The sequence below is a fragment of the Meriones unguiculatus genome, chromosome 2 (genome assembly GCF_030254825.1).
Source record: "Meriones unguiculatus strain TT.TT164.6M chromosome 2, Bangor_MerUng_6.1, whole genome shotgun sequence".
In the NCBI taxonomy this organism is placed as follows: domain Eukaryota; kingdom Metazoa; phylum Chordata; class Mammalia; order Rodentia; family Muridae; genus Meriones; species Meriones unguiculatus.
In genome coordinates, this window is record NC_083350.1 from 158,110,234 (window position 1) to 158,121,285 (window position 11,052).

The following is an 11,052-nucleotide window of genomic DNA, read 5'->3' on the forward strand; positions in this document are numbered from 1 at the left end:
GTGGATGGTGCAGACACAATAGAGCAAACACCGGGATATGGGGCTCAGTGGCAGAGCGCTTGACCAGCATACACAGAGTCCGGATTTCAATTCCAGGCTCGCATACGTGCATACACACACAACACACACACACACGCACACACATCCTTCGGCCATTGAAGTGGGGGTGCATTGCCAAAATTGGGTCAGTAAGAGTGCTCAGTGGGCAAAAACACTGCTGTACAAGTCTGGCGAGCTAAGTTCAAACCCTAAAACCCCTGTAAAAGTAAAAGAAAGGCAGTGACTCTACAGAAGGACGTGCATACTCAGAAGAAGAGCCGAGGCTCTTAGCTGCTAAGCCATCTCTCCAGCGCAGTCAATGGGGTTTGGTTCTGGTTTGTTTATTGTTCGCTTTAATGAGCAGCGTGGTGGGTTGTCCCAAGCCCCACACTAGGGGGCGCTCCCATCCTCACCCTGATGTAGTCAGGATTCCAGCAGGGGCTAGGTGGCTCCCAAGCCTCACCTGATCAGCCTACAACAGCCGCTGTGCTCACATTCACAAGTGTAACAACCCTGTCACATTAACCTTTGCAATACGGTTCGCTACGTTGCCACGTTGCTTTTGCACATATCACTACTTTCACCTTTTTCCCCCACCCTGATTTTTTGATACAGGATCTCACTGTGTAGTCCAGGCTGGCCTCCAAGCTGAGATCCTCCAGGATGCTGGGATTACAGGTGGGTACCACAACACGAGGCACTGAAAAAAAAACAAAATGCTCAGGCTATCCTTGATAACTCATGGCAAAGTTGTGGCTTCTGAAGAGTACATACGATGGACAGATTGGAGGCGCCATTCCTTCTCTGCAGATGGCTGTGGCCAGGTCTTTTCCAATTAGTTTTATTGTGGTATCTGAGTGTGATGTACATGTGGGTCAGCCTGTCACAGTCACCCACGTGGCTGTCCCAGGACAATTTTGTAGAATCTGTTTTCTCCATCCATCTTAGCGCAGGTTCTGGGACCCTAAGCTCAGGTCACCGGGTCCACGCAGCAAGCACTTATATCCACCAAGCCATCTCACGAGAGCCTGTTTTAACTTAGAACTTGTGTAACTGGAAAATTTTCAGTCATTTCTCAGAGGATCAAATTGGCAGTGAGATTCCGCAGTCTTGGATGTGTAGAGGAGGTCTGGTGTGGGAGGCCCCCAAAACAATGCCATTCCTCTCTGCACTATGTTCAGTGTGAGTGATCTTCAAGTTCTGGGAGGTGATCAAGGACAATAGCAACAGCCCCTTGATGGTACCAGTCTCTACAGAGCAACATCCGTTGACAGTCACCTTGACAGATTCAAGCTGCTTCGTCCAGGCAATCTTAGGAGGAGAATTCCCAGTGAACCCTTCCCAGTTCCACTTCTCCAGAAATCTGAGACTCAAGAATTTGCCAACACATTTCTAGGAGAGCAAGTATCTCTTAGTACTGAAGTTCCAAGAGAGCCAGTGGTCAGCTCAGTAGGCAGAAGGCATAGCCCAGCCTGCTCAAGGCCCCAGGGTCAATCCCCAGATCCACAAAATAAATACACAAAGCAAAGCCAAATAGAACCATGGGGAAGGCTAGGAACGCACGCACTGGGAAGACTGAGCAGGAAGACCTTAAGGATACATGAGACCCTGTCTCAAAAAAGAAAAAAGTGTGTGTGTGTGTGTGTGTGTGTGTGTGTGTGTGTGTGTTTTCTCAAAAATGAAAAGAGGTGTGTGTGTGTGTTGTAGTATGTTTCTATGTCTATCTGTATGTGTATGTATGTGTCAATGTGTGTCAATGTGTATATGTTTGTGTGTCTGAAGGTGTAGTCTGTACATGTGTCTCTGTGTATGTCTCTATGTATGCCTGTATATGTGTGTATGTGTGTCTGTGTATATCTGTTTGTATATGTGCATCTGTGTATGTGTGTGTGTGTGTGTGTGTGTGTGTGTGTGTGTGTGTGAATTCTTTCCCAAATTCTCTGCTCTCTCATCAATCAGGTTCAAAATGACTTCACTGAGCTGCCAACTGCTTGCATTATCAACTGAAAACTCGAGTAGCATGCAGTCAGGCAGAGTGGGAAACCCTTCATCTGTGTCACCGGGAGCACTTTTTTAAGTACTCGTTCGTAAATGCATGGAGAGCTCCTGGCCCATCCCGGTGCCTTCGTCGTCAGCCAAGTGTCCAGCTCCGTGATGGGAAACCCGCACTCATGCGTGGTGGCTCCAGGCAAATTCTCCCCGCTCTGGCCTTAAACAGAAACAGCCAGAGCTCCAGAAAACAAATGAACCACAAGAGAAAGCTTTAGGCCGCTGGGCCTTCAGCTAAGGCTCTCAAACTGAGGGAGCCCTCTGTGGGCTTGACACACACTGCTGCGACTTGACGTGAGTCTGTCATTACAGGGGACCCATGAGGAGGCCAGAGGACAGTGTCACAAGTCATCCCTCAAGAGTTCCTCACCTCTGTGTTTTGATTTGTTTTTGTTTTGTTGTTGTTTTGAAACACAGTCTTACTACGTAGCCATGACTGGACTGAAACTTACCATGGAGGCTGGTCTCCAGCCCACAGAGATCAGCCTGCCTCTGCCTCCTGTGTGCTGGGATTTAAGGCGTGCGGCACCATGCCCGCCCTCTCCCTGGGGTTTTGATAAACAGGAAAGACTTTGTATTCTGCTCTGGGTATCTCTGTGCTGGACTGTGTTACTAGATCTGGACATCACAAAATCTCCTGAGCTATGTAAAACAAGGGGGGGGGTGCTGTTTCTTGGTCCTCTGTGTCCTTGTCAGCCTTGTGGTGTAACCAGCTTCCTCTTCTCAGTATAAAAATTGAGATGACAGCTTCATTGGTGGTGGAAAGATTCAAATCAGCATACATACTGCCAGGAAAAAAATGAGAAATATAAAGATGTCCCATTATATAATCTTTTTTAAATACTTCGCTGTTCTGGGGGTTGAGTATCATCCAGGATATTTTTCAGGTTTTGCTTTTTTTTTTTTTTTTAAGATGTTAAAACATAAAAAATAAAAGAGCTTAGGGAATCAGACGAACTTGGTTTAACTTCTTGCCTGCCCGTTTACTATGTGATTCTAGAAGAGTCTCTTTGTCTTTTACTATACTATACCTCATCAACTTGAAAAAGACACCCTAAAAGCAGACCACAGCATCGTGACACCACCATGACTGACCGCACGTGCTTGTAAAGAGGTTGGGACCTGGCCTGCACACTGTGTACACTCAATGTTAACAGTTAGCTAGGCAAATTCTCGTTTTTAATAGCTGAGTAGTATTCCATTTTGTAACTGTACCGCAATTTCTTTATCTATTCTTCAGGTGAGGGACATCTGGGTTGTTTCTAGGTTCTGGCTATTACAAATAAAGCTGCTACAAACATGGTTGAGCAAATGTCCTTGTTGTATACTTGAGCATGTTTTGGATATATGCCTCGGAATGGTATAGCTGGATCTTGAGGAAGCACCATTCCTAATTGTCTGAGAAAATGCCATATTGTTTTCCAAAGTGGTTGTACAAGTTTACATTCCCAGCAGCAGTGAAGGAGGGTTCCCCTTCTCCACCTTCTCTTTACAAGTGTTGTCACTTGAGTTTTTTATCTTAGCCTTTCTGATAAGTGTAAGGTGAAATCTCAGCAGTTAAAAACAAGGAAATCAAGAAAATTTCAGGCAAATGGGTGGAACTAGGAAAGATTATCCTGAGTGAGGTATCCCAGAAGGAGAAAGACACACATGGTACATACTCACTTTTAAGTGGATTATTAGAAATATAATATAGTATAAACATACTAAAATCTGTACTCCTAAAGAAGCTAAGCAAGAAGGAGGACCCTGGGTAAGATGATCAATCCTCATGCAGAAAGGCATACCAGGCCACAGAGGAAAACAATGCAGCCAGTCCTGATAAGACCTGATAGGGTAGGGTCAAATGGAAGGGGAGAAAGACCTCCCTTATGAGTAGACTTGAGGAGAGGAATGGGAGGAGATGAGGGGAGATGAGGTGGGATTGGGAGGGGACAAGGGAGGGGGCTACAGCTGGGATAAAAAGTGAAATAAATTGTAATAAATAAAAAAATAAATAAAAGAAAAAAAAGTGAGAAGATTGTCTCTTATCTCCGTCAGTAACTCCTCTTATGGCTGCACCGTGACAGAATGCCTGAGGAAGCAACTGAAGGCTTTCTTTTGACTCCGGATTTGAAAGGATGCAGCCATCTTGACAAAGAAGATATGATGACACTGCAGGAGAGAGGCAGCTGGCCAATTCCCAATGACAGAGCGGGAATGCTGGCACTCATCAGGCCTTCTTACTCTTCCTCTTTTAAAAGCAAGCAAGCAAACAAACGAATGAACAAAGACACACCCAGAGCTGTGTCTCCTAGGTGCTTCTAGAGCCAACCAAGCTGATGATGAAGATCGAGCAGAACACGGCCGTACAGAATTGCAAGGTTTGGGCTGGGACTCCACTGGTTAATAAGTTACAACTACTGATTTCCAACTAACAGGCCCCAGCGATCCAATCAGTGCCTCTCCCACTTCCTCAATAAAGGGTTCTGGGTTCTGATCTACTTATCAGGATTATATGGCTTGAAGTACTCTGGTTCTGGTAGCACATCACTCCTCAAAGACCGCTCTCTGAGACTTTAGACAGAATCTATTTCTGTCTACTTTGTGCTGCATAAAAACAGCTAGCTTGGCCTTAGGGCAGCAGGGTTTCTGCCTTTTAACACTTTCTGTCTTTTATAGGGTTTTCCCCCCTCTCCCTTTTAAGCTTGCCATGGTTAGTTTATTATACTCTATATAGGGCACAAAAAAAAAGTGTTGTTAATTGGAATGCCTAGGCTCTCCCCATGCCTAGAATTAAAATAATACGCTTGGGTCCAGAGAAGAAATGGGTATTGATTCTGCATTAACTATCAGGGATGTTCCCTTCCCCCACAGCCAGAAATCAGCAGAGGGATCCTCCTGGCTTACCTAAGCAACTCTCAGGCTGACTTCAAAAGCACTACACTAAAGCTCTAAAGTGAGGTCACCCCAATGTCACACTTGAAGGAAACTAGGAAGGATATGGTTATCTCCCTAACCTTTGACCTCTTCAATCAGTTTAATCCATTCATTGATTTTCATTCATTCTTCAGCTACCGCAGCCCTGTGTGTTACTCTGATAGACAGTCCTCAGATACAAGACCAAAGAAACCAAAGTTTGCCCCAAGTTCCTGAATGCAAATATCTGTTCACTAAAAAGACATGAAGGATGCTCTAGAGTCAGCATGAAGGATGCTTGCTGAGCAAGCCTAGACGTCTGAGTTCAATTCTCAGAACCCACATAAATGGAGCAGGAGAGAATCAACTCGACAAACCTGTCCTCTGACCTCCACGCGTACTTTGTGGAATATGTGCTCACACACACACACACACACACACACACACACACACACACACCATGTGTGTGTGTCAACAAAGTTTCACTATTTGCTTTAGGCTGGCATTCATGGGTTCTCCTATCTTATCTCAGCCTCCCAGGTGCTAGGATTCTATCACGCCCGCCACGCAGACCTTTTGATTCCAACTGTGTCCTCGAGACCACCCCACGCCTGCCTGAACTCCTTGCATTTCATCTGCAGATCCACATCAGTCACGGATGGAGGCTCACAAATGAAGATCCCTGCTCAAGAGACCGCCGTGAGCGGGGCACATGACCATGAGAGTCAACCCATGGCCAGAGAGGGAAGTACAAGCTTGACTTTAGGGCCTAACAGACTTGGATGAGACCCCTGGCTCTGTCCGTCCTCACTTCTGTGACTTTGGTGACCTAACTCCTCTGTATTGGGGTTCTCCAAAGGACAGCACTGACAGAATGAGTATTACATTATGGAAGGACACTTAACAGAAGGTTTAATCAGCAGGGACTGGGTCACCCAGCAGTGTCCACTGGCACAAAGGAGAGGTCTGGGAATCTGGTAGCTGCTTGCCACACACAGATAGAGCCTCAGTAGTCCCAGCCCGGCACTGAACACCTGAAGCCTCCAGTCTTCAGCCCACATTGGAACTCAAAGACACTGGCGCGTGAGGACAGTGGAAGATGGTGCCAGTGAAAACAGCACCAGAGATGGACATGCTCACCTCCAAAATTACCAGCAGCAGAGACAGGCACACTCACCTCCAAAAATACCAGCAGCACAGATGGCACGCTCACCACCAGGAAACAAAAGCAGGAAAGCGATGCTGCCTTCTCCTTGGACCTCCTTAAATTTGGGTATCCATTGCAAAGTTACACCCACGCTGAGAGCGGGTCTTCTCAATTAGTCCTTCTCAAATAAGCCCTCACAGATCTGCCCGGAAGTCCTCCTCTTATCCTATTCTAGACCCAAGTACGTTACCAAGATCACAGACTCTTAGCATCTGTTCTAAAACCGGAGAATCCCATCTAAGTCATGGAGTCATCATGAAGGTTGAGGAGGAAGGCTAGAGTGTCAGACACTGTCCCGATGATGCGTGAGCACTCAGCCAACAGTACCAAGTAGTACGAAGGGCCACAGATAAGAGCTGGGCATTGCATGTTTTCATGGCAAAGCCAAACCCAAGCAAAGAGCATTCCTCTCAAAGGCCCACTCTCCTTGGCAGGTGTCAGCAAGAGGAAGCTTCCCTGGCCTTGAAGCTTCCTCTACTATGGAGCCTTCTCTGCTCCTGGCCAGGTCATCAGCCATGCTGCAGCTAACCACAGCCTGGGATTCCAAGATAGAGGCTTGTCAAAGAGGAAGGCGCTGCTCCTGAAAGGGAGGCAGCAGCTCTTCCTTTTACAGGGTTTCTTGTAGGCATGGCATGTTCTCGTGTGTGTGTGTGTGTGTGTGTGTGTGTGTGTGTGTGTGTGTGTATACACATGTGTGTAGAGGCAAGTGTGGAACATCAGGTATCTTTCTCAATTAATCTCCACTTTTTTCTTTTTCTTTCTTTCTTTCTTTTTTTTTTTTTTTTTTTTTTTTTTGAGACAGGATCTCTCACTGAGCCAGAGCTGATTCGACTAGACTGGAAACAAACTCATGGGCTCTTCCTGCTTCTGTCTCTGCCTCCCCAGCTCTGAGATGACAGGCATGCACAGTTGACTTTTCACAGAGTTCTGGAGAATCCAAACTCAGGTCCTCATGCTTGCTGGGAAAGCACTTTTCTAGCTGGCCCAGGCCCTCAACCCCTGGGCTCTCTCTTTACTCGGCCTCACTCAACACAAAACCACCTGGAATGTTTGTTTCCCTAATTTCCCAGTTGGGTAAATAAAAGAAAGAAGAGACATGACATAAGAAACAGAGCCCTTGACTAGCGCTTTATATCTTGACTGACTCTGCTATGCCAAGGCCTGCCTGGAGTCTTCCAGTTACCAGGCAAGTCTCCCACTATCTTCTTAGCCAGAAACCACACTTGCCAGCTTTCCCTCTGGGGCAAGAGACAACCATTAATGATGAAGGCCTCACACTGACTCCCTTCTCCCTTCTGCATATCCTTGAGTGCAACAACCTACCAAAAAAAAAAAAGTGAAGTAATGGTCAGAAATTAGAGCCATTTTTCTGTGCCTGTGCTACAACTTTTCAGAGAACAAGGCTAGCTAGCTTTCAGAAGGATCAAATAGAATTTGAAAATCACCCTGCTTTATGTGGCAAGAGCTTCGAGGATATCAAACATTTCTTGCCATTTGCAAGCAAATGGGTCAGAAGATTTTTTTTTTTTTTTTGCCACGATTATCCCTTCCAGAAAAGAGCAGTTTCAAACCACAGAAAATGGGTGCTACCCAGAAAAATAACCTGCTTTAAGAGGGTGAGAACAACCCTGATGTGTCTGGGAAATAAGAGGAGGCATGATTTTCCTTCTCCCGCACGTGGAAGCTTCAGCCACAGGAGAAGCACATTTCAAGCTGAAAGCTCTTTCCAAAGCACAAATATTGGAAAAATAGACCAAGACATCAGTGCATTCTAAACACAGCTGTGTTTGCCCACGCCTCCTGCCTGCTAGGCCATGTTTGATTTAACCTGGCAACTTGGGGAGGGGGGGAGGTGAAAGGCCTCTGATTGCCCACCCACCCCGCATCTTACTGCTTCCTGTCGTTAGTCTTGCTGTTGCGCACAGTGAGCTGACCTCTTAGTAAATGTTGTGGCCAACAAACAGGTTTTAATAATCTTTTGAGTTTCGTGCTAAATGTGTTTTCGGATGGCTGTAATTTGTATCCTTTCCAAAGACCAAAGGGCCCAGGCACCTGCTCTGAGTATGACAGAATGCTCCACTAGGGAGTGTTGCGGCCCTTCCCAAACCCCCGCATAAACCACAAGAGCCGTCTCCAGAAGGAGGTAGGTGTTCGTTAGTTCCGAACTAACGAACAGACAGGATGTAGGGTTGCCAAGCCGTCCAAAAGATGATTTGGAGCCTTCAGAGTAACCTGAGATGAGGGACCACAGAAGTTGGCAGGATGTGTAAAGCCCCGGGGTCATCGTGGGGATAATGAGCGGGTACCCAGGCTTCACTGGTTATTTTAGCCTGCATCGGGAGACTAGGGAACAGACGAGAGCGCACTTACAGTGTCAGCCTGTCCCTAGTCAGGGCCCTGAGGGTAAAAGCAGCTGAGCGTCAGCAGCCAATAGATAACAGAAGCCATTATCTCTCCCTGGCTGGACTGCCAAGTGCAGGGGCCAGGATCACCCGGTGTTTGCAGTTTCCATAGCAGCACTGTTTTGCTCTAGCTGGCAAAGTACACAGAGAGGACATGATCAACATCGCAGCAAATGACAGGAGCAACCTGAGTCCTGAGCCTCGGATCTCTCAGCAGGCTTTGCCCTTTTTGAGTCAGGGATGGGGGGTGAAGATGGATGCTGTCCAGGAGATGACTGAAACTAACAGCTCCTTCAATCAAGCTCAGCAGCTGGCTGAGCACTGCCATCCATCCAAGGCCACACTCTGAGCCTCTCTACCTCATTTCCCAGAACTCGAGAAGGTGTCATTAACATGGGAGAAACCCCTACCCAGGCAAAAAGGTCTTCTACCTGAATTTTTATTTTATTTTTTTTAAGCCTTTCTCCTCTCTCAGCTGGCCAGGGAAGTACCCCTGAGTCCTTCCTGATCGCTGCTGCAGAACACATGTGTGAGGGGTGGCACATCCTCTACCTCTTGTACTGGGGACCAAAGGGGAGGTCTGCAAGAGAAGAGAGGATTGCTCAGATTTAATACTTGCTCTGCACACGGCTACTATATGACTGGCTGTTTTTTGGGTTTTGAGACAGGGTTTCTCTCAGTGTAGGCCTGGCTGTTCTGGAACTCACTCTGTAGAGCAAGCTGACCTTGATCTCAGAGATCCGCCTACCTCCGCCTCTTAAGTGCTGGGATTAAAGGCGGGCTCCACCACCCGACTACATACAACTAGGATTTGCTACTGGTCCCAGCCTTATGCATTACCCATATAGTACGTAATCAGTTGAATTGACTTGCATTTTACTTCTGACCTATTGGATAGAAACTAAACTAGTTATCTCAAAAGAGAAAGTAGATTCATCTCCAGCATTAAGGATGCCTGGAAACTTCTTAAATGCTTTAAATTACGTTTTATTTCATTTTTTTGTAGGTATGCATGTGTGCATCTTAGCAGATAGCTAAACTGATCCATCCTCCCGTTCCTGCCTCCCAGGCACTGGGATTAAAGGCAATCTGCTGCCTCACTCAGATTTTCATGTGCGTGCTGGAGACCCGTAACCAGGTCCTGTGTTTTCCTGCTGAGCCATCTCCCCAGTCCCTACTTTAAAAATTCCTAGCGATAGCCATGCTTCCATTTTCTGTCACAGCCATGCCTTCACACTGACCAGTAAAAACAGGATTAGAGGAGCCACCAAGCTTTGAGTTTGTGAAAGGCCAGAATGCCAGATTAAGGGTGAGGCATCACCACTGCCAAACCCCAGCCACAAACTCAAAGCTGAGTAACTGTCTTTTCTTCCTGACCAGCTAGACACAGAGGACTCAGAGCAAACCACTGGCTGCCTCCCTCCTCCAGGTTTGCTTGTGGTCCTGCTTCAGCATATGAGTTCAGTATACAGCCATAGAACTCAAAGCCATTCCCTAGGTGAATATGTGTGTGTGTCTCTTTAGGCTAGTGCCCTTAAATGTGTTTTATTCAGGAGACGTGTGTGTGTGTGTGTGTGTGTGTGTGTGTGTGTGTGTGTGTGTGTGTGTTTGTGTGTGTGTGTGTTCAGCTAGGTTTAAATGTCAAAATTAAAACAAATTGGAAGACAGAGCCAATATGGAAGGAGTTGCAAAATCCACTTATTGAACCCAGCAAGGTAAACACAGAACAAATGTCTGAAGAATTGATTTTAGCTTGATCAAAAGTCAGACTTCATTGATCTTTGTTTCTCCAAATCACGAGCAGTTGCCAGGCACACTGTAGGTGCTCATAATTATATGTTGAATTAATGATGTGCCCTGAGCTCAGCGTCAGAATAAAGAGTCCGAAATGTAGCTGTACCACTGAGGCTCATGCTGCTTGACCTCTGACCCCTCCTGCAGCACCCGGATTGGGAGCTCAGCCTCTAAGCACCCTGATTTCATGGGTCGTTGTTCTGTTGCTGCATCGGAAACTAGAAAACTAGGCAGGTCATGCCTTGAGGGGGAAAGATGCAACAGTTTCTACCCTTTGTTCTGAGACCAGGTGAGGATTTACTCTTCCTAATTATGAGTGGAAAACAGGGCTGCTTCGATTCCTGCAGTCCCTCAGGAAACAAAGCTGCCGTCATCCACACCCTTTCCTGTTCACATGCAGCCCTGGGTCTGAGATGGCACAAAGCACATTCAAGATTGATTCAGCAGAAGAAAATAAAGTATAACAAAAAGCCCATATCCCCTACTGGACAGTCCAATATCAACCGTCATGTAAGAACTTAGTAACTCCCACGCACTACGCTAAGCATGTTATTAACATCTAATTTAGTCTCCACACTTACAAACTGCACGAAGCTCAGAGAGGCAAAGCAGCTAGCCCAGGGTCGCACAGCTAGCAAGAGCTAGAGCCAAACCTACAGTGAG